Here is a 21,184-nt window from a genome sequence, read left to right as displayed (position 1 = left end):
CATCTGGTGTGAATGCATGAAAATTATACCTGGTGGGTGTTTTTGTTTGTTTGTTTGTTTTGTCAGATATTTTCTGTTGTGCCACAGACTTTTAGTAATTAGTTTATGGGATGAAAGAGGTTGAAAATCTCTGGGCTGGTGTCACTAACCTCGGCAGAGGCCTGGAGACCCGGACCTGCGTGTGGCGTATCTATGGGAGGAGTCCAATTCAAGGACCTTCGAAGGCACATTGCCACTGTTGGGCCCCTCATCCCCAAAGCTGATGCCCACGGATGCCCAGTGTGGGGAACTGGGCTCAGAGCCTGTGGGAGACAGCCCAGAAGACCTGCCCCGGGGATCAGCATTGCTTCCAATGCAGAATCTGGCATTTTAGCCATTGGTCTCCCAACAAAACTTGGTGAATACTCAGTGTAGAAGAGGGTATGTGATGAAGGGCTGTGATAAGCAGGATCTCTCCCATCCATTTCCCCCAGGGCCTGGTTTCGGTAACTAATGAGGTGGCTCTTTCCCTGTGTTCATATGCAGATCAAAGAAGCCAGTGGTCACCTCAGATGTTGCATGCACCAAAAATAATTTGTTTTTGTTTTTGTTTTTCACAGTCTTAAGAACTAGAACTTTAGGCTCTGCTTTCTCTCTCTCTCTTTCTCTCTCTCATTCTCTCTCATTCTCTCTCTCTCTCTCTCTCTCTCTCTCTCTCTCTCTTTAAAAATATATTTTATTGATTTTTTACAGAGAGGAAGGGAGAGTGATAGAGAGCTAGAAATGTCGATGAGAGAGAAACATCGACCAGCTGCTTCTTGCACACCCCCTACTGGGGATATGCCCACAACCAAGGCACATGCCCTTGACTGGAATCGAACCTGAGACCTTTCAGTTCGCAGACTGACGCTCTACCACTGAGCCAAACCGGTTTTGGCTAGGCTCTGCTTTCTCTACAGCTAGCCCTGCCAGGGCCTGGCCTCTCGGGAGCCTGGGGCAGACTTGCTTCCAATCAGAGATTTTTCTCCCCACCCCTGCTCTTGAACTGTGATTTCCCCCCAGAAACCCCCACAAAAGACACATGACCTAGGCTGAGCATCTTCTGAATGACATTAAGGGCCAGAACTCATGTGTGCTATTCCCATCTCTCAGCAAGGGCTTCTCTTCCCCTTTTAGTCTCCACTTTCTAATGACCCCAGGCAGTTCTACTTCTCCTTTCTGATCAGCCTGGTAGAGCCAGCAGAGGGCTGAGTCTAGGGTAAGTGCTAATGCTGATTTCATCTCCACACAGGGGAATTGGAGGGGCTGTTACGAATAGACTTCAACATCCAGAGTTTTGCTATGGATGACCCACCCACCAGGTTCTGTCTTAGCCTCCTTACTCATGACAGGAATAGCTCCCTCCTGCTGATGGGCCATTGACTTACACTCAAATGTCTCCAGGGCCCAGGCAGGCACTGTAAATACACAAGGCTCACTAGTCCTAGGACAATTGGGAGTGGTGGGGAGTGTGGCAAACTGAGGAGAGAGCGGTTATCTTTCTAAAGCAAGCAGCTGTCCTGGATTGCCATGTGGAATCCAGGCCCAGTGTAACCATACCTTTCATTTGTCAAGAAAAGCCCAAATTAGAATTTCTGCATGAAATCCTCCAATTCCTAAAACACTCTGCAAACCAAACAAAATATATTTGTAGAGTAGGTTTACCCCTAAAATTTGCAGGAACTGGGGCAAGAATACAAACAAAGGCCAAATACCATATATCTAAATGTTTGCACATTATAAATGAAGCTTACAAAATGTATTAAATATTTTAAACAAAATATACTATTTTCTGCTACCTTGAAAGATATCTATATACATAAAAGGCTAATATGCAAAGTGTCCCCTCAGGAGTTCTACTCCTGGGAGACCAGGAGTTTGATTGCTCACTATGATGTGTGCTGACCACCAGGGACTGGCAAGGAATGAAGGAAGGCCCTGGCAGGCAGCCAGAAGGCCCCAATCAGCCCTGATCTCTGGCCAGGCATAGGGACTCTATCTGTGCACAAATTTCATGCACTGGGCCTCTAGCATCTTCCTAACAACCTGGAAGGCAGGTTTTGAATTTAGAATTCTTCCATGCTTCAGAATGTTGTACTATCATAGAGAGAAATAGCCCCAGACTTCAGCCTGTCCTCTCCTTGTCCTCTCCCTGGCTCCTCCTTGTGTTTACATTGGTAAACAATCAGCCTGCAAAATGGGGGTCCATGCACACTCTCCCACAGAGCCAACCATCCCTGGGCCACCCCTTGGGTCCATGGGTGCACATACCAGTGGTCTGGTCTACCTCGGAGAAGGAGAAAGGGGACTACGGCTCCTAGGAGCCAGCTCAGGGCCACTTGGACAGGGGTTTTTGGTGTCCTGAGTGTGTGAGGCTTTGGGTTGGCATGTACCCCTGGTTCTAAGGACTCCTTGCCCCATGGGAAGGGGTATAGTAGGAGGAGGGCCACTGCCAGCGCCTGTAAGATGGGGGGTCTAGAACAGGAACCTCTTTGCCCAATCTGAGGGTGGCACTGCAGAAGTCTGCCAGTCTGCAGCCCTGATCTAGGTCAACACTGTCTCCCTGGAAAGCCCAGGTGGCGTGTGGCAAGAAATGGTACATGTCATCCTTATCTGTTGCTTTGAGGTGAATGCTCCTGGGGAATGTTTGTTTCCTCACCTCCCATCCTTGGTGTCTATTTCTTGCTAGTAGTATTATTCCCTGAATTAATGTCAAAGCAAATTACGGGAAAGCCAGATTTTTAGTCTTCAGGTTGAGAAGTGTGGGTGGGGAGAGAAAGGGAGGCAAAGTCAACTTAAAGGTCACGGGGTTGCCATCTACTGGATCCAAACATACCAGCAGTGTTTGTTAATATCTCCAGCCAATGTCCCGGTTGTGACTGTGGCTTTACAGTCAAGGAGGTGAGCCAGCTGGGTGCCCCACTTCTTTCCAGACAGATAGTTTGTCTGTCTGTCTGTCTGTCTCTCTCTCTCTCTCTCTCTCTCTTTCTCTCTCTCTCTCCATCCCTGGCCTCTTTCCACCTCACATGTTTCAGTGGCCAACGCTGCTCAGGAATCCCAAAGGGGGAGAGGGCTGGTGAATTAGGACAACACTAAGGTGGTAGAGATGTAATCATCTTTCATTTCTGCACTAGGGGACTGGCATTTTAAGAGGCACTTTGGCAGAGAAATGCCTGACACAAAGGAATGAGGGCCTAACGGTGGCATTTTCGGCTTTGTAACAAGTGTGGAGAGGAGATGTTTAATGGAACTCTTGCTATGTGGATGACTGGCTTCTACACTGGCCTAGTGTGGATTCCAGGGGAATGGGAGGTGAGGTCGGGAAGGGAAGAGGGACATATGCCTCCTAAAAGTCTTGCTTTTCAACTGCTTGATATGTGATATAATTTATTTACTGCCAGGAATACAGTCTAAAAACTTGATCCTGGTTTAAAGAATCTACCAGCAGGCAGAAATAAGCCCCTTAGGGGAATTCACTAGGGAAATTTGCACAAACAAATTTTATTGCCGCCTGGGAGAGCCGTCTGGCTTCTTCTGGTAAATTACTGGTGAGAGGCTGCTGAGCTTGTCGCTGTACCTGGAAACCAAAGTTAAGAGCAGAGACTGACAACGGACTTCTCAAAGCCCTTCTCCCCCCAGGCCCCCCCCCCCCACCTTTTTTTCTTGCTTCAGAATCCCCACCGAGTCTAGGATGGCAATGTGCCCAGATTAACAGATTGCATTTCTTTCTTTTTTTTTAATTTTTTAAAAATATATATTTTATTGATTTTTTACAGAGAGGAAGGGAGAGAGATAGAGAGCTAGAAATGTCAATGAGAGAGAAACATCGACCAGCTGCCTCCTGCACACCCCCCACCGGGGATGCGCCCGCAACCAAGGTACATGCCCTTGACCGGAATCGAACCCGGGACCTTTCAGTCTGCAGGCCGATGCTCTACCACTGAGCCAAACCAGTTTCGGCACAGATTGCATTTCTTAGGCTTCTTTGCAGCTAGGAATGGCCATGTGACACAGGCCAGTGAGATATAAGCAGAAATTGCTGGGTAGGGCTTATGGGAAAGCTCTTTAAAAGGTGGGCCCATTGCGTCCAGCTGGCATGGCTCAGTGGTTGAGCATCGACCTATGCAGCAGGAGGTCACAGTTCGATTCCCAGTCAGGGCACATGCCTGGGTTATGGCTCAGTCCTCAGTGTTGGGCATTTGGGAGGCAGCTGATCAATGATTCTCTCTCATCATTGATGTTTCTTTCTCTCTCTCCCTCTCCCTTTCTCTCTGAAATCAATAATATATATATATATATATATATATATATATATATATATATATATATATTTTTTTTTTTTTTTTAATTAATTAATTAATTTTTTTAAAGGTGGGGCCTTTTCACTTGGCACATGCCGGTCTCCTTCTTTCTGTCAGGAAGGCAGGTGAGATGTTGGAGGTGGTGCAATCACTTCAGGAGCCCGTGTATAAGGAGGAAAAGAGGCACTGGGTGCCCGGTAATGCTGCAGAAATGTGATGGTGCCAGCTGGGGAAGGCCTGCCTCTGGGTTTCTGTTAAGTGAAAGTGGAAAAGAGTTTATTTGGTTAAGCTACTATGTATTGCACTGTTGGGTGCTGCTTACTAATTCTGCCTAACTCAAAGGCCAAGAGAGCAAACAGCTGAACAGGGAATTGAAACTATTCCCCCAAACTCAGTGGTTCTCAAGTGGAAGTGATTTTGTCCCTCAAGAGACACTTGGCAGTGTTGGGTGACATTGTTGGTTGTTACAGCTTGGGAGACAGGTGCTAGTGGCACTTAGTGAATAGTGACAATGGATACTGCTACACATCCTCCAGTGCACAGGACCGACTCCACAACAAGGAATTATCCAGCCCCAAGCATCTGTATTGCAGAGGGGGAGAGAGCCTCCAGCTAGCCCCAGTGTTTCCAGGGCCCTAGACCTGGACTCATTAGCCTACCCTAGCACCCTTGTCCATCCCTCTACTCTTGGAAACAAACCCCATGTACTGGCCAGGCTGAAAGATTCATGTCCTTGACCAGAATTTGCACTTTTCTTTCACTAAGTCTTTGCTCATGTGCTGTTTCTTCTGCCTAGGATCCTTCTCTTATCTTTTCAGTAGTTCTTTAGGTGGGGCCCAGGATCTTCATCCTATATAATAAAAGCATAATATGCAAATCAACCAAATGGCAGACCAATAGGTTGCTATGATGCACACTGACCACCAGGGGGCAGATGCTCAATGTAGTAGTGCCCCTTGGTGGTCAGTCAGAAGCCGGGCTCATGGCTAGTGAGCACAGGTGCACTGGCGGGAGCTTCTCCCACCTCCGCTGTAAGGAGTGAGGGGTTCCAGACTGCTAGGGCCCCAGACTGTGAGAGGGATATCTGACTGCTGGCTTAGGTCCTATCCCCTAGGCAGAAGCCCAAATAATAACCTAAGCCCTAGGGATTGGGCTTAAGCCGGCAGGTGGACATCCCCCAAGGAGTCCCAGACTGTGAGAGGGTGCAGGCCAGACTGAGGAACACCATCCCACCCTCTCCCCACCCCCAGTGCAAGGGCAGGTATCTGGGTTGTAGGTTTGTTCCCTGACCCAGGTTGGGGCCTGTGCAGGAGGCAACCAATCGATGTATCTCTCTCACATCAATGTTTCTCTCTCTCTCCCTTCCCCCTTCCTTCCTTCCACTCTCTCAATGGAAAAATATCCTTGGCTGAGGATTAACAAACAAACAAACAAAAAATCCATCTCAGTTGCCACAGATTCAGGATGACTTTTGGTAATACTCGCATAATAGTTATTTAATTTAGTTGGTATATATTTACTCCAATAAGTGTAGGGGTTTTCCACTTAGTACAATGTGTAAACAATAATATCAACAAAAAACACTTTAAAATGGAGCCAGAACTGCCATGGCAGAGAAAAAGCCTGGTATATTTTAGACCTCATAGAATGTTAAAACGGCAAAATAACCTTTGGACAGAGCCTAAGCAACCTTGTGTCCCCAAAATACTGTTTGCAAAGACAACAAGAAAGCATATATTATGGCTATTGGACAGATGGCTACTGGAGTGAAAATTAAAAACATTGTTTGGAATGAGCATTACTATGTTATCTGCACCAAGAGAAATGCCTTTTTTCTATCAATTAATTGTTCCCCTTCCCTTTCTCATAAATATCCATCACCTTTGTTTCTTAATCAGAACATTATTTGGGCTTCTGCCTGAATCAATGATTTCAGAATAGCTATTCTGTTTGTTTGTTTGTTTGTTTGTTAATCCTCAGCCAAGGACATTTTTTCCATTGCTTTTCAGAGAGAGTGGAAGGGAAGAAGGAAGGGAGGGGTGAGGGAAGGAGGGAGATAGAGGGGAGGGGAAAAAGGAGAGGAGAGAGAGAGAGAGAGAGAGAGAGAGAGAGAGAGAGAGAGAGAGAGGGAAATACCGATGTGAGAGAGACACATCAACTGGTTGCCTTCCACACTCGTCCCAACCAGGGTCTTTGAGCAAACTGGAAACCCAGGTACGTGCCCTTGATTGGGAATTGAACCTGAGATCTTTTAGTGCACTGTCCTATGCTCTAACCCACATGTGTCAAACACAAGGCCCGCGGGCCAAATCCAGCCCGCCAGGCCTTGCAATGTGGCCCGCACCGCGCTGTCATCACTGCACTCCGCTGTCAGTTTATGACATTGTCAGTTTATGACTGTTCAGTAAACCATTCGGCCCGCGATTTAGGCTGGATTTTAGATTTTGGCCCCTTCTCTGATTGAGTTCGACACCCCTACAACCAGTGAGAAGCCAGTGAGAAGCACTGGCCAGGGCTGAATAGTTATTCTTATTGATCTCAAACCCTTTTTTGTCTCTCACACTTTGAAAGGCTTTTTTTTTTTTTTTTTTTTTTTTTTTTTTTTTTTGCCAGGGTGATCCAAACATTTTTGTTTTGTTAACCCACACCTGAGGATATTTTCCCATTGATTTTTAGGGAGAGTGGAAGAGAGGGAAAGACAGAGAAACACCAATGTGAGAAAAACAAATCTATTGGTTGCCTCCTGCATACGCCCTGACCAGAACCAGGGTGGAGCCTGCAAGGGAGGTACATGCCCTTGACAGAATCCAACCCAGAACCCTTTGGTCCGCAAGCCAATGCTCTATCCACTAAGCCAAACTGGCTAGGTCAAGGCCTTTTTATTTTTAGATTAACAAATGCTATTTGTGTTTCTCTACAAATAAATACACTTTAATAAAAAAGTGAATTGATTTAAAGAAACATATGCTAAAAACTACAGTCCCTCAGGAAACCCCACTTTTGTTAACTTACCCAGTATGTTTGCTCTGATGTTTAGGTTGTTGCTTTATAATGTTCACAGAGGTCAGGAGGAAGAGGGTAATAAAGAGATGAATAAAATCTGTGTTGGCCCAAACCAAGACTAGTTATATTATTCTTTTGTTTAAAAATGCATATATGTATATTTTAAGCCTAACAAATACTAAATACTAAAGTTTGAAAGCCCAGGAGCATCCCTGGAATTTCCCCTTTTTGCTTTTCTGGAGAATATTCTGGCATGACAAGTGAAAATATCATAACTCATTTCCCTATCTAGTGGCACTTTAAAACACTGACACTGAACTTTCCAAACCATTTGCAGGTCCCCATTCCTGGGGATCAGCTCTTCATAGCTGTGATGCTGGAGCAGTGACATTAGAGTCATATCAGTATCAGGTCCCACCCCATCTCCATTAGCGCATCTTCTCAAGGGAAGTCAGCATTGTTTACATCAAATGCTTATCAATTGTCTACTAGCACATGGCCCGTGGGCCATGGAAGGGATTGAGGATGGAAGGAAGGAAGGAAGGAAGGGAAAGGAGAAACAAAGAAAGGAGAGAGGGAGGGAAGGTGGGAGGGAAGGAGGAAGAGAAGGAGGGAGGGAGGGAGGACTTCTTAGAGTAGACTGTCTACTTCAGGTTAAAGTTATCTATGGCTCCCTCAGATGTTTGTGTTCCACTGTTTTCCCCAGGTGGTAGGAGCTCCAAATCCTAGGGAACCAGGGCTGACTGAATAGATCTGGTGGCCCCTAGGAGGTTTATAGTACTTTTGGGATGGGGATCTAGTTCTGTCTGGGTCTAATCCCTGGGGGCTAAAGTCAAGGTTCACTGAACTGTGACCTAGAATTGGGATTCTGGTGATTAGAGGGGGTCATTTCTCACCACCCAGAATCCACTTCTTCTCTTGGTAAAGCACCCTAATTTCCTTCTCAAGAATTGCCTCTTTCTCGTGTGTAGAGCTGTTAATCAGGGGCTTGCCATATGTGGTACAATGTACAATCATGTGATCCAGGCTGAGCCAATCAGATTCTTTCCTGGGAAATTGACTATTGAGTATGAGATAGGGAATATAGAGAAGCAACTGCAGAAACATCAAGAAGATAGTAAGACCCCCTTCCTCACCAGAACTCCCCTGAGAAATCTCCACTCCTTTCCTGAAAAGATCCTGAATATTCCTCCCCCTTATTGAATACCCTAAGCCCCCACCCTCACCCCAGCCCCAAGTAAATGAACCTCGATAAAGGAAGCAAATTCTGCTAAAGCGGGACTGCTCTGTCTACATTCTCTGTCTCACTGCTTCACTAACCACCTCACTTTTCTTTTAAACTCCATGCTGGTTCAGTTTGAAATTTTTCCTGTGAGAAGCCACGACCCCAGTGGGTCGCAGACTGCCAGACTTCCGAAAGCCCTGCATCAAGTAGAGCAAAGGACAGACCCAAATATGGTGGGAGTTCCACTCCAAATGGGAGCCCTGGGCAGGGAACTCCGTGGTAGAGAACTGCCCTGGCTCCTGCCTTATTCTGAGCCTTTTCTCCAGCCTTCCTTTGGACCCTGTGAGGACACACTATCCTTCCAGCAAAGTCACTTCCCCTTAAGTCAGTCAGAGTAAGTTTCATTAAGAACTTAAAACCCAGGAATGATGAATGATACCGGGTTTTTCCAGGAAGGGGGCATTAGGAGGCTACTGGGCCCTAATTCTCGAGGGCCAACGGGAGTGGAGTGCTTTCTGAGAGGGTTCTGGATGCCCCGTGTCCCATCAGAAACTGGGCATGCAGCCAGCACTGCACCAGCCTCTGGTGTGCCTGCCCTGAGGAGGACACACTGCTGCTTCTGGAAAAAACAAACAAACAAACAAAAAAAAAAAAAAAAAAAAACCCAGGTTCCATCTAAATTTGAAAGCCATCACTGGGAGTGTGAAGTCAGCCTCCAGGCTACTCTCTCTGTCCCCTTCACTCCATTCTGTGTGGAGCCCAGCCAATCTGCTGTGGTGTGTGTGTGTGTGTGTGTGTGTGTGTGTGTGTGTGTAATATTGAAATTCAGGGCAGGCACTGGCCCATTAGAATGAGTGTTGGAGCTGGAGCAGGGTCAAGACATGCCCTGCAATGAAGCATGGAGGGGCTTTAAGGAGGGGGCTAGTGAGCAGCCAGAATGTAAATACTGCCAAGACCAGTTTGGCTCAGTGGATAGAGCGTCGGCCTGTGGACTGAAAGTCCCAGGTTCGATTCCTGTCAAGGGCATGTATCTTGGTTGCAGGCATATCCCCAGTAGGGGGTGTGCAAGAGGCAGCTGGTCGATGTTTCTCTCTCATCGATGTTTCTAGCTCTCTATCCTTCTCCCTTCCTCTCTATAAAAAAATCAATAAAATATATTTTTTTTCAAAACAATTAGATAGTAATGTTTTTTGTTTTTTTTTAAAGAATGTAAATACTTAAAATTTTAAACAACCAGTTTAATTACACTGGGTGCACCATGCCTGGGTATGGGCTCAGTGCCTATAGGACACTGAGAGCTCTGAGGGAGAGGTTCTCTCCACAGTGTGTCTTTCTGCTCTCCTCTCCCTTTGTTCCCCATCTCTCCTGCCTGGCCAATGGCTTTGCCCAGAGCAGGTGGCTAACACACATTTGTAAATAAAAATGACCATCCCAGGGCAGAAGAAAGAAAATGAAGAGGAAGACAGAGGTAGAAGTGGGGAAGGAAGGGGAAAAGTTGGATCTGTTCTAAAAAATCATACTTTGGACTTTCCTTCTGTCTTCCCAATCCCCCCCCCCCCCGCCCCCAAATTTTTATCAAGTGCTCATCATTTTTTAAATTCTCACCCAGAATATGGTTTGTTTTTTAAATTGATTTCAGAGAAAGTGAGAGGAAAGGGGGGTGGGGAGGGAGAGGGAGAGAAACATTGATGTGAGAGAGAAACATTGTGTTGCCTCCTAATGTGCCCTGATCCGGAATTGAACCTGCAACCTTTTTGTATATGGGCGGGGGTAGGGGGGTGGGGGTGAGGAGGAGTAAGGAGGACAATGCTCCAACCAACCAAGGCACCCCACTAGCTCTAGTGCTCACTTTATTTTTTATATTTTTAAATATATTTTATTGATTTTTTTTACCCCCATTTTACATATAAAGAGGTTGAAAGGGCCCAGCCTGGGTGGTTCCACCTTGAACATCGACTCATGAATCAGGATGTCATGGTTCGATACCTAGTAAGGGCACATGATCCGGTTGTGGGCTTGATCCCCAGTAGAAGGCATGCAGGAGGCAGCTTTTCGATGATTCTCTCTCACATTGATATTTTTCTCTCTATGTCTCTCCTCGTCCCTTCCACTCTCTCTAAAAATCAATGGAAAAATATCCACATGTGAGGGTTAACAACAACAACAACAACAAGAAATAAATAAAACCATATTAAAGAAAAAAAGAGGTTGAAGGGTTTGCCTGAGGTCACAACTCAGAGATGGGACTCAAACTCGCCTTTGCTGTCTTGCCTAAGCTGGAGCAATAGACCAAGTTTGAGTGCCCTACTGCCAGGATGGTGGCCACAGCAGCTCCCAGTTGGTGCTGCCACCTAGTGACAAGACAGAGAAGTGTGGAGAAAAACCTTTCTCTCCCTCTGCCTCCTCCAGGCTGCCCCACTTCCCAGTTTAAGAGAGACCAAGACATTTGAGTTCTACTTCTGACAGCCAATCAATACGTGGTTTGGCAGAAGACGCTTGGATACAGAGAATGAACCGCTAGCTGTAATCTGGCACCTACCCCAGAGCACAGCTCTGAATAAATATTTGTGGAATAAAGGAATGACCAGGATGCACATCTCCACAGGTGCAGGGATCATCAGGCAACCTCTGAAGACACGTTACTGAGAAGATCAGGGCTGATCACGTCCCAGCCAAGGCTCCTGCACTGTCACTTTCATGGAGCACCTAGTGCCACTGTGTCCCTGGTACCGTGTTAAGCAGCTTGTCTTGTATTATATAATTTCATCTGAGTCCCAAATAAATCAACACAGCATGCCATGTTCACAGAGCAGGGACTTGAACTCAGATCCTCAGACTCCAAGTGCAGTGTTCTTCCTGCTCCACCACTCTGCCCTGCCTCCCAACTCCCCCCCCCCCCCCCCCCCCCCCCCCCCCCGCCGCAAGTTCAACTCACGCCATGAAACCTTGTTTTTATCAAGGCCTAGTCATCCAGATGTGATGACTCAAGAGTCAATGTGGGGCAGACTGGCAGGGGAAGATGGGCCTGTGTCAGCACAGCGACTTTCCTGACCTTTAAGGCAGCGAGGAGTTACCTCAATCTGAAACGTGCGGCTGCTGAGTGATTTCAGACTCAGCCATAACAGGACATGATAGCTGGGCGGACCAGCAATCCCCACTCCCTGCGCTTCCCACGGCTCCGTCTGGGTCTTCTCCCAAACCCAAGGCCGCCTGGAGCCGGTTTTCATAAGTGTGGGCAGTCTGTCGGGCAGGGTCTGTCTGCTAGCCCAGGACAAAGTCCTTATGCCTTTCACACGAGGTGCTTGTGAGTCCCTTGACATAAACCCTATTCTTATCCTCTCCTTTGAGAACCGGTTTCCTTCCCCTGCTTCAGCTCTGGTACCTGCTCTCCCGCCCACATGTTCCTTTTAGGTCCAGCTCTTAGAACTTGGTTGCAAATGGAGGGAAAACAGAGGGTCACCTTCTAGAAGGCAAACGCATACTCCACTCTGCCCAAAATTATTCCAGTAACTTCTCTGTTTAGTCCTCAAAGGCTGCCTCCAAAGTGCATCATCTGTGTCAAGAAATCCACTTTAGATTATGTGCTACATAACCCAGTTGCCCAACTGTACCTCACACCAAGTATAGTGAGAGCACACACCAGATGACATGGCCTAAAGTAGGCTTCTTGTTACCTGGGATACCTGGATTTCCATCTAAACCAGTGATTTCTCACACGTGGTGGTGATCAGACTGCTTTAAAGATCTGATGAAAACGATGGGCCCCTCCGTCCCTTACAAAATGTATCCTTCAAATTTGGATTATTTGATTTCTGGGGTTCATAGACTTTTATGAAACCCATTTGTAGACCCCAAGGTAAAGGCCCTTCATTGGTCAGCACAGTAAGCATCCAAGGCTCAGGAGACACAGCTGTTGGTAGAGAGGGCAGTGCAGGCTTGCAGCACTGAATTGGGAGTCAGCAGCTGTCATCCCTGGTCACAGTTTAGTGAACCAGGAGGTCCTCGTACTTGCAGGAAAGACACCTCCTTGACATGAAGCAGAATGTCTGACTCAGGGGCCATTGTGATCTGGTAACTGCTACGATGTGTCATCAATGGTGAGAAGGAAGGACTGGAGGTGAGGATGGGATAAGGTCCAGAAACAGAAGGAAGATGTGTGTCAAGTACGTTACTTGATTTCTTTATGATGGTTGGAAGTTTAATGGCTTTTAAAAATAATATATAATAACTAGAGGCCCGATGCAGGAAATTCGTGCAAGAGTAGGCCTTCCTTCCTCCAGCTGCTGGCACCGGCTTCCCTCTGGCACCCGGCACCCAGGACCCAGGTTTCCCTCGCAGCCCAGGCTTTGTCCGGAAGGTCACCTGGAAGGACATTTGATCTAATTAGCATGACAAAATGCTCTTGTGCTAAAATAACCGAGTGTCTTCCAAGTGCAGTTAAAACAATTACAAGGATATAAGAGCCTCTAACTTTGTTTCTGCTGCTTAAGGTATTTATTACAACCAAAGGGCAAATACTCCCAGCAAGAGTAATCTTTGTCTTATCAACCATTGACACTCTACACAGAATTTTGCCTGTTCCTTCTCTGAAGATCTTCTCTTGATTAACAGGAGGGTGGGTAGGGCATAAAAATGCTAGAAAATGGCATAAGGCATATGGGAGAGCACTTGGAGGATGAGAGCTTGAGGCATTGAAATCAAATTGAGTGTCATGATTTCTTTTTTTTAAAAAAATAAATATATTTTTATTAGTTTCGGAGAGGAAGGAAGAGAGAAGAGATAGAAACATCAGTGATGAGAGAGAATCATTGATCGACTGCCTTTTGCATACCACACCAGGGATTGAGCCCGAAACCCGGGCACATGCCCAGACAGGGAATTGACCGGGAATCGAACCGTGACCTCCTGGTTCATAGGTTGACGCCCAACTACTGAGCCCATGCCAGTCATGATTTCCATCAAGATTGATTCTGGTTTTCACTGAGGCTCAAATGATTGAGTTGATTGAATCATTTGCCTCAAGAACGAATTCTGGCCATTAAAACATTAGTCCCTGTTTCTGCTCCAACTTCAATAAGTGTCTTGAGTAAAGGTTTTCTGTTATCAGCCCATCTTTATGCTTCATATGGGAGGTACTGTTGATACCTCCATGTGCACACATGCATGTGTTCACTCATGTGTGGGCATGACTGGGTCTGCATGCAAATCCAAGACTAAGTCCTAATGCGTTCCACACAAGATGAGTCCTTTGGTTTCTCAGCTGACACAGGCCCTATTCCTACTAGTATTTGCATCTCTTCTCTAAGAATCAACTCTCCTCCCCTGCTGCATCTCTGGTACCTGCTCTTCCATTTGCTTATTGATTCATTCATTCAACTAAAATGTATTGATGGCTCACCTGTGTCAGGCACACTGCTAGGGACACGGGGTGGAGGGATGCATAAAGCAGACCCATCCCTGCCCTCATGGAGCCTACAGTCTGGGAGGGAAACAGACATCAAAGAACTACACTAATGAGTGAATGACAACTGTGATACGTACCATGGAAGAGAAACAGAGAGAACTAGGAGAACATACACCCCGAGAAATCATGACACTCAATTTGGATATATTGTGGGGAGGAGAGTAGTCTGGAAATGTTTGTCTAAGAAAATGATATTTCAATCAAGCCTTGAAGGGTGAATAATATCAAGCAGTTGAAGGAGAGGCCCACTCTAGGTAGAGAGCACAGCACATACCCAGGTCACACTTTATCCATTTTGAGTTTGTTTTTGTGTATGATGTAAGTTGGTGGTCTAGTTTCATTTTTTTGCATGTATCTGTTCAATTTTCCTATCACCATTTACTAAAGAGACTCTCTTGACTCCATTGTATGTTCTTCCCTCCTTTTTGACTTCATCTTTTAAATCAACTAACTTTTATGACTTGGACACATCCTATATAATAAAAGCCTAATATGCAAACTGACCAAATGGCAGAATGACCAGTCGCTATGACGTGCACTGACTACCAGGGGGCAGATGCTCAATTCAGAAGCTGCACCCAGCCCACAGGTCCTAGGCCAGCCAGCGGGGACCCCCCATCGCCTTCCAGTCACACCGAAGAGGGAGGCAACCAGCAGCGGCAGGGGTTGGGGCCGGCTGGTGAATGGGCCGGCAATGTCTCCCCAATATTCACCCCGCTGGTTGGCCAAGAGGGAGGTGATCAGTGGCAGTGGCAGGGCTCAGGGCTGTGTGTGGCCAGCCCCAGACCAGCCAAAGTGGGTGCCAGCAGGGGGGGGCCCTCCCATCACCCTGACAGTCGCCCCACAGATCAGCCCTGATCTTCAGCCAGGCTTAGGGACCCTACCGATGCACGAATGTCATGCATCCGGCCTCTAGTGTATTATAAAAAGAAACTAACAGAGAAGGGAGACCAAAAGGAAAGGTGTGATCATCAGGACAAACCCTGCAGGCTGAGGTGTGAGGCAGAGGTGGGCAATGGTGGGAAGGCAGAGAGGAGGCCTGGAGGTGAGAGTTGGGTCCCCAGGGGCTGCACAAAGGGAAGGAGAGAGTGGAAGTGGGAGAGGCCTCAGGTCTCTGGGAATCTCAGGGACAGGAGGATAAAATGGTAGCTGTGCCCAGCTGGCATGGCTCAGTGGTTGAGCGTCAACCTATGAACCAGGAGTTCATGGTTCAATTCCAAGTCAGGGCATATGTCCAGATTGTGGCTCAATCCCCAGTAGGGGGGCATCCAGGAGGCAGCTGGTCAATGATTTTCTCTCATTATTGATGTTTCTATCTATCTCCCCCTCTCACTTTCTCTCTGAAAAAAATAAAAATATATTATTTTAAAAAAAGGAAGCTGCAACCTGGGATGGAGAACTGGCCCTGGGGTGTTGTGATGAAGGAAGTTGTGGTGGGGACTGACTCTGAGGTGCTGCAGGTGTGAGGTTCCGGTGAAGTGAGGGATGGACCAGGACAAAGTACTGAGACCAGGGTGTGTAGCAGAGGAGACATGGGAAGGGACCTGGAGCAGGCATGGGTTGAGACAAAAGCAGGGTGTGGTTTAGGGAAGGGGTGTTGAGGAGTTAAGCACAATGAGAGTGGGTCCTAAAAAGTTAAGGGGAGGAAGACTGGGGAGGAGATTTGACCTAAGAATGGACTTTGAGGAAGGGCAATGCTGGGTTGTCCCCCTCCCCAAATGGGCTGGGTTGCCCTCCTGGGCCTGGATAGTGAGTGTGATGGCCTCAGCTGGGCAGTGACCCTTGTGTTGCTCACATATCATCTGAAATCATCTCAGTTATCACTGGTCCATGGACCCAGCTCTAAAACGAGGAGTGTCAGTCGGGACTTTGTGGGTCAGGAAGCTGAACAGTGGTCTCCTGTTGGGCAGATAAAAGAGTTCCTGGGCTCTGGTTGGTAGCTCAGTTGGTTGGAGTGTCATCCCATACACCAAAAGGTTGCAGGTTCGACCTTTAGGTGGGGTGCGTACAGGAGGCAACCAATCAATGTTTCTGTCTCGCATCAATATTTCTCCCTCTCCCTTCCCCTCTTTAAAATCAATAAAAACACCCATGAAAAACACACATGGTGTCAAAACAAGCCAGAGGAAAATCATTTGGGAAAAAAATGAAAAAGGATCCCAAGTCAAATTTATAGAAAATATTCCTTTATTAACTTTTGGTCGAGAATATGTTTGTATATTTTCAGAAAACAACTCTGAGACCATGTGGATTCTGGAAATAGAGAGGAATTGACAGGATTACTCCAGCCATGAAGAGAGAAGAGAAGCAGTCCAGAAATGGAAGATGCTGATGTTGCCTTGCCATACTAGCAGTCAGCAGCTGTGCGTCACTGCAGGTTGCCCAGGACCAAACCAGAAAGGGTCGGACCTGCATTACCACCATTTGTCCATCATCCAGAACTGAAATATCATTGCTGACATGTACTCATAAGGAACTGTTTGACATTGAAATTCGGTCTCAAAAGAACTGTTGGCCCAGAAAGAAACTCACTACAGACTGATTCATTTGCCTCTCAGCATAACCATTATTGCTTGTCTCATTTTTCGGTTCTTATAAGTGTATTTCTAGTAGGACATGATCTCACTCATCTTGAAGAAATGATGAACAACATAGGCTGATGAACAAGAACAGACTCAGAGACAAGGAGGCATGGATCAGACTGTCGGATCTCAGAGGGAGGGTAGGAGAGGGTGGGGATAAGGGGGAGAGATCAACCAAAGGACTTGTGTGCATACATATGAGACTAACCAGTGGTCAAGGATGGCAGGGGGGTGTGGGCATGTGTGGGGAGGGGTGTGGGATGGGAATGGGGGGATGAGGACAAATATGTGATACCTTAATCAATAAAGAAATTTAAACAATAAAATAAATTAATAAAAACATATCATCGGGTGAGAGTTTAGAAATTTTTTTTTTTTTTAAAAAAAGAGTTCTTAGATGCATAAGGGAATAAGAAGCACACCTTGTTGATCAGTCACGAGATAACTCATGTTTCCGCGTCCCATCGTTCGGACGTCAGCAAGGTGTCAAGGAATGAGAACTGTGGTGGAGGAGAAAGGAAGCTGCCGCACAGAGATCTGTAACAGCAGGAAATCCCCCTGCAAAGACAGGGAGCTGCCCATGGCATCCCGTCCCCTGCGGAATCACACAAATTATGGTGCGTGAGAAATTAAATGAGCACAGGCAGCCTTCGTCGTCACAGGTGCTCCTGGCCATTACTCTGGAAAATGTGCTGGTCCTTATCAGGAAAATGGGGATGCCTCCAAGCACTAAGAGGGTAGGGGACTAGGTACCTCATTTCTAGAGGTACTTTATTCTCAGTACATATGACTGAATGGTTGTGGGAGGCACTGACGGTTTGAGCTCCGTATTTTCCGGCTTATAAGACGACCCCCTAATTTTACAGTTAAAACATAGGTTTAGGCCTATATTCGCTGTATAAGACTACCCCCCACTTCAAAGAAAAGACTTACTTTGCCGTCAAGATCTGCAGGTAATTTTTATGCAATTTTGGTCTTTTGCCCCCGATTTTCGGTTGACTTTTTTTTTGTTTCAAAAGCCGTCTTATACGCCCGAAAATACGGTAAGCTGGTTTGAGCTGGGCACCTGTCATTTGCAATCAATTCAAAGTGAAAAAAAAAGTTGTTGAAAATTTGGGTGCCATCAGCATTCTTGGTTTCCCCATTTGAGACAGACTAGTCAGAGCTCAAGACCGCTGGTGGCATCAACAGCCTGGACTCCACAACCACTGAAGAGGGCAAACCTAAAGGGAACCCACACGTGCTTGGTTTCAGTTGAGACTTGTTTGTTTGTTTCTAATTATTCTATTTACCCCCAGAATGAAGGTGAACTTGAGCCAAGCATCCCACTCTGCCGCCTTGAGGAGGCGGATGCCAAAGAGTGCAAGACTAGAGGATGAGTTCAGGACCCACTCCTTTCCTATTGGGTTTCCATGGGAATTCACACTGAGTTTAAACTCATGTCACACCGGCTGAGGTAGCTGTGGGAAGAAGGAGGGAATAACAGGAGGCAGAGGTGATACAGGGCACTTGTCCTTGACAAGTTCGCTTCTCTCCCTGCAAGACTTACAGGCAGAAGCTGTTCCTCTCCCTTCAGCGGGCACCATCCTGACTCATCCCTCGCCTCTCCCCTTCCCCCATCCAATTCAGTCCACCGACTACTTCTCACCTGCTCACTCCTACCCCCCATGTTCCTGCCACTGCCCATGTTCACTTTGAAAATGTCATTGTGTGGTCACCTGGGTGACCACAACAGGCTCCGTAGAATCTGTTCTCACGCTTGTCCTCCACCTCGCCTGGGTTCTCCACAGAGCAGTCGGCGTAACCTCTCCAAGTGACAAGTCTGCTTACAGACCCTTTGCTTCTAAGTGGCTCCCCTTTGCTCTTGGGGAAAAGTGAAAAAACCCTTAATCACACTTGCACCATCTAGCTGCTGCCTCTCTCCCTGGTCTCACCCTCTCGCCCACTCTGCCCCAGCCACACCGACTTTGTGCACCTTGAAGGACCATGCTCCCTCCTAGCTCAGGGTCTTTGCAGGCACTTTTCCTTCTGCCGGGAATGCCCTTCTCACTCTGAAGATCTGGTTTATGATCCAGCTCAGTGATTATCAACCTTTTTTGTCTCATGGCACACAAAAACTGATTACTAAAAATCTGTGGCACACAAAAAGTAGATAAACTTTTGATTGATTTATGGTAGTAGTAGTAGTTGTAGTAGTAGTAGTAATTATCTACTCTTTTTTGATCCAAAGTGACTTTTTAAAAAATCAGGTGCCGCCCCGCCCAGTGTGGCTCAGTGGTTGAGCATCAACCACTGAACCAGGAGGTCACGGTTTGATTCCCCAGGTTGCAGGCTCATCCCTGGTCATGGGTGTGCAGGAGAGTCAGAGGATCAATGATTCTCTCTCATCATTGATGTTTCTATCTCCCTCTCCCTCTCCCTTATTCTCTGAAATAAAAAATAAAATATGTTTTTTTTTTTTTTAAATCAATGCTTATACTTGTATGTAATTTCTGGTGCCAAGTACAATATTAACCAATCAGGTATAGCCTTATTATGCAATGTCACCAATAAGATGCAACTCTATTATATGACCTGGTTCAAGGCAGGACATTCACACCAGATGGCTATTGTTGTGTTGGCTGTTGTCATTGTTTTACCTGACAATCTAAGGGAAAGGAGGTCAGTGCTCCTGACTCAATAGTCAGGTATTGCAAGTTTTAAAAATTCTTGCAGCACACCGTTTGAAAATTGCTGATCTATAATAGCTCATCTGTCCTTCTTTACAAATTCTTACAAATAGTCCTCACAGTACTTATCACAATCTTATTTATTGTGTGAGTATTAGATGCACGTTGTCCTCCCAACTAGAGGGTAAGCTCCGGGAGGGCATGGAGACACCATGTCAGTTTTAAAAAAAATATATTTTATTGATTTTTTACAGAAAGAAAGAGAGAGGGATAGAGAGTTAGAAACATCAACGAGAGAGAATCATCGACCAGCTGCCTCTTGCACACCTACTGCTGGGATTGTGCCCGCAATCAAGGTACATGCCCTTGACTGGAATGAACCTTGGACCTTTCAGTCCGCAGGCCAATGCTCTATCCACTGAGCCAAACCGGTTTTGGCCACCATGTCAGTTTTTCACAGCCACAGGTCCTGGCTGAGTCTTACCAACCCACCCCCCTCCCAAGATCCTGCTGAAACATCTCCCCTGAGCTCTCTCCGGCTTCCTGCTTTGTCAATCTGCGTGGACCGCCAGCGTGCATTTATTGCGCTGCCCTTTAATATCGTGTTCACACCTCTGCCTCACTCGGCACTGGTTTGTGGAGTCCCAGAGGGTGAGAACCACTGGCTTTGCTGTGCCAGTTTCACTGACACGCAGCTCAGCGCTTGGCCTGCAGGAGATGACTGTGTGAATAAGTGAATGACTCCGTGTGGACAGCTTCGGGGCCTGGGTGCTGTCCCCCATAAACCGAGGGGGCTGAACCAAAGGATTCTGCCTGTCTGTTTTCTAACGCTGTGGTTCCCATAGCACATAACCCTGCTCATCAGCAGCCCCTCTGCTTTGTCACTCATGTGCCTTTAACCGTTGCCTTGGCAATTAACACACTGGCTCCTTCCACAGTTCCTCTATTTCATTATGCAAAGAAAGCCTCACATCTTTGGGCTTTCTGTAGATTATGCAAAAAAAAAAAAAAAAAAAAAAAGCCATTTTAATATATCCTTCCTCCTTGACTCATGTTTTATAGGGAAGTCTATCTCTCGTTTATAAAGCAACGTAAAATATATATATTATTGATTTTTTTTACAGAGAGGAAAGGAGAGGGGTAGAGAGTCAGAAACATCGATGAGAGAGAAACATGGATCAGCTGGCTCCTGCACACTCCCCTACTGTGTATGTGCCCGCAACCAAAGTACATGCCCTTGATCAGAATCGAACCTGTGACCCCTCAGTCCGCAGGTTGATGCTCTGTCCGGTTAGCCAAACCAGTTAGGGCTAAAGCAACTTTTTTTGTGTGTGTGTTCTAATTATTAAGAAGTATTTAGAGATATAGAAATGTATGAAGAACAACATGGTGAGGATCCAGAACCCAATGGAGTACATACAGGGGAGGAAATAAAGTGTGACCCATGAACACAAACCTTTTCTTTAAAGAAGGATGAATGCTGTCAGGTGCAGCCAGGTATTTCCAGGGAACTGGACAATCTACCTCACAGGACGCATCCAGGACAGAGCCTAGTGTCTCCCCCTCCAGGCAGGAGGCTTTCCTCTTGCACTCTCCTCTAAGGAAAGTGGGCTTCCTGCTCCCTTAGCCTCAGCAGGTATTGGCTGCATCCCTTCAAGGACAGGCCTGGGGACTCACTGAACCCAGAGGACTCTAGAGGAGCAGGCATCCAGTATCCCACTCAGCACAGCATGGCCCCCCAACCGTCCCATCCTGTGGGCTCCATGAGATATGGTGGTGAGCTCCAGACCCCATGCAGGAGGTACCTCAGGAAAGAGAAAAGAAAGCAAACAAAGGAAACATGAGCATTCAGATCAAGTTGAACATGTTTTCATTCATTTTGAGGTCATCTTGACATGGGATCCCCACCACCACCACCACCA

Source organism: Pipistrellus hanaki (assembly GCF_964339955.1).
Source record: "Pipistrellus hanaki genome assembly, chromosome: 1".
Classification (NCBI taxonomy): domain Eukaryota; kingdom Metazoa; phylum Chordata; class Mammalia; order Chiroptera; family Vespertilionidae; genus Pipistrellus; species Pipistrellus hanaki.
Note: the sequence above shows the minus strand (reverse complement) of the source record.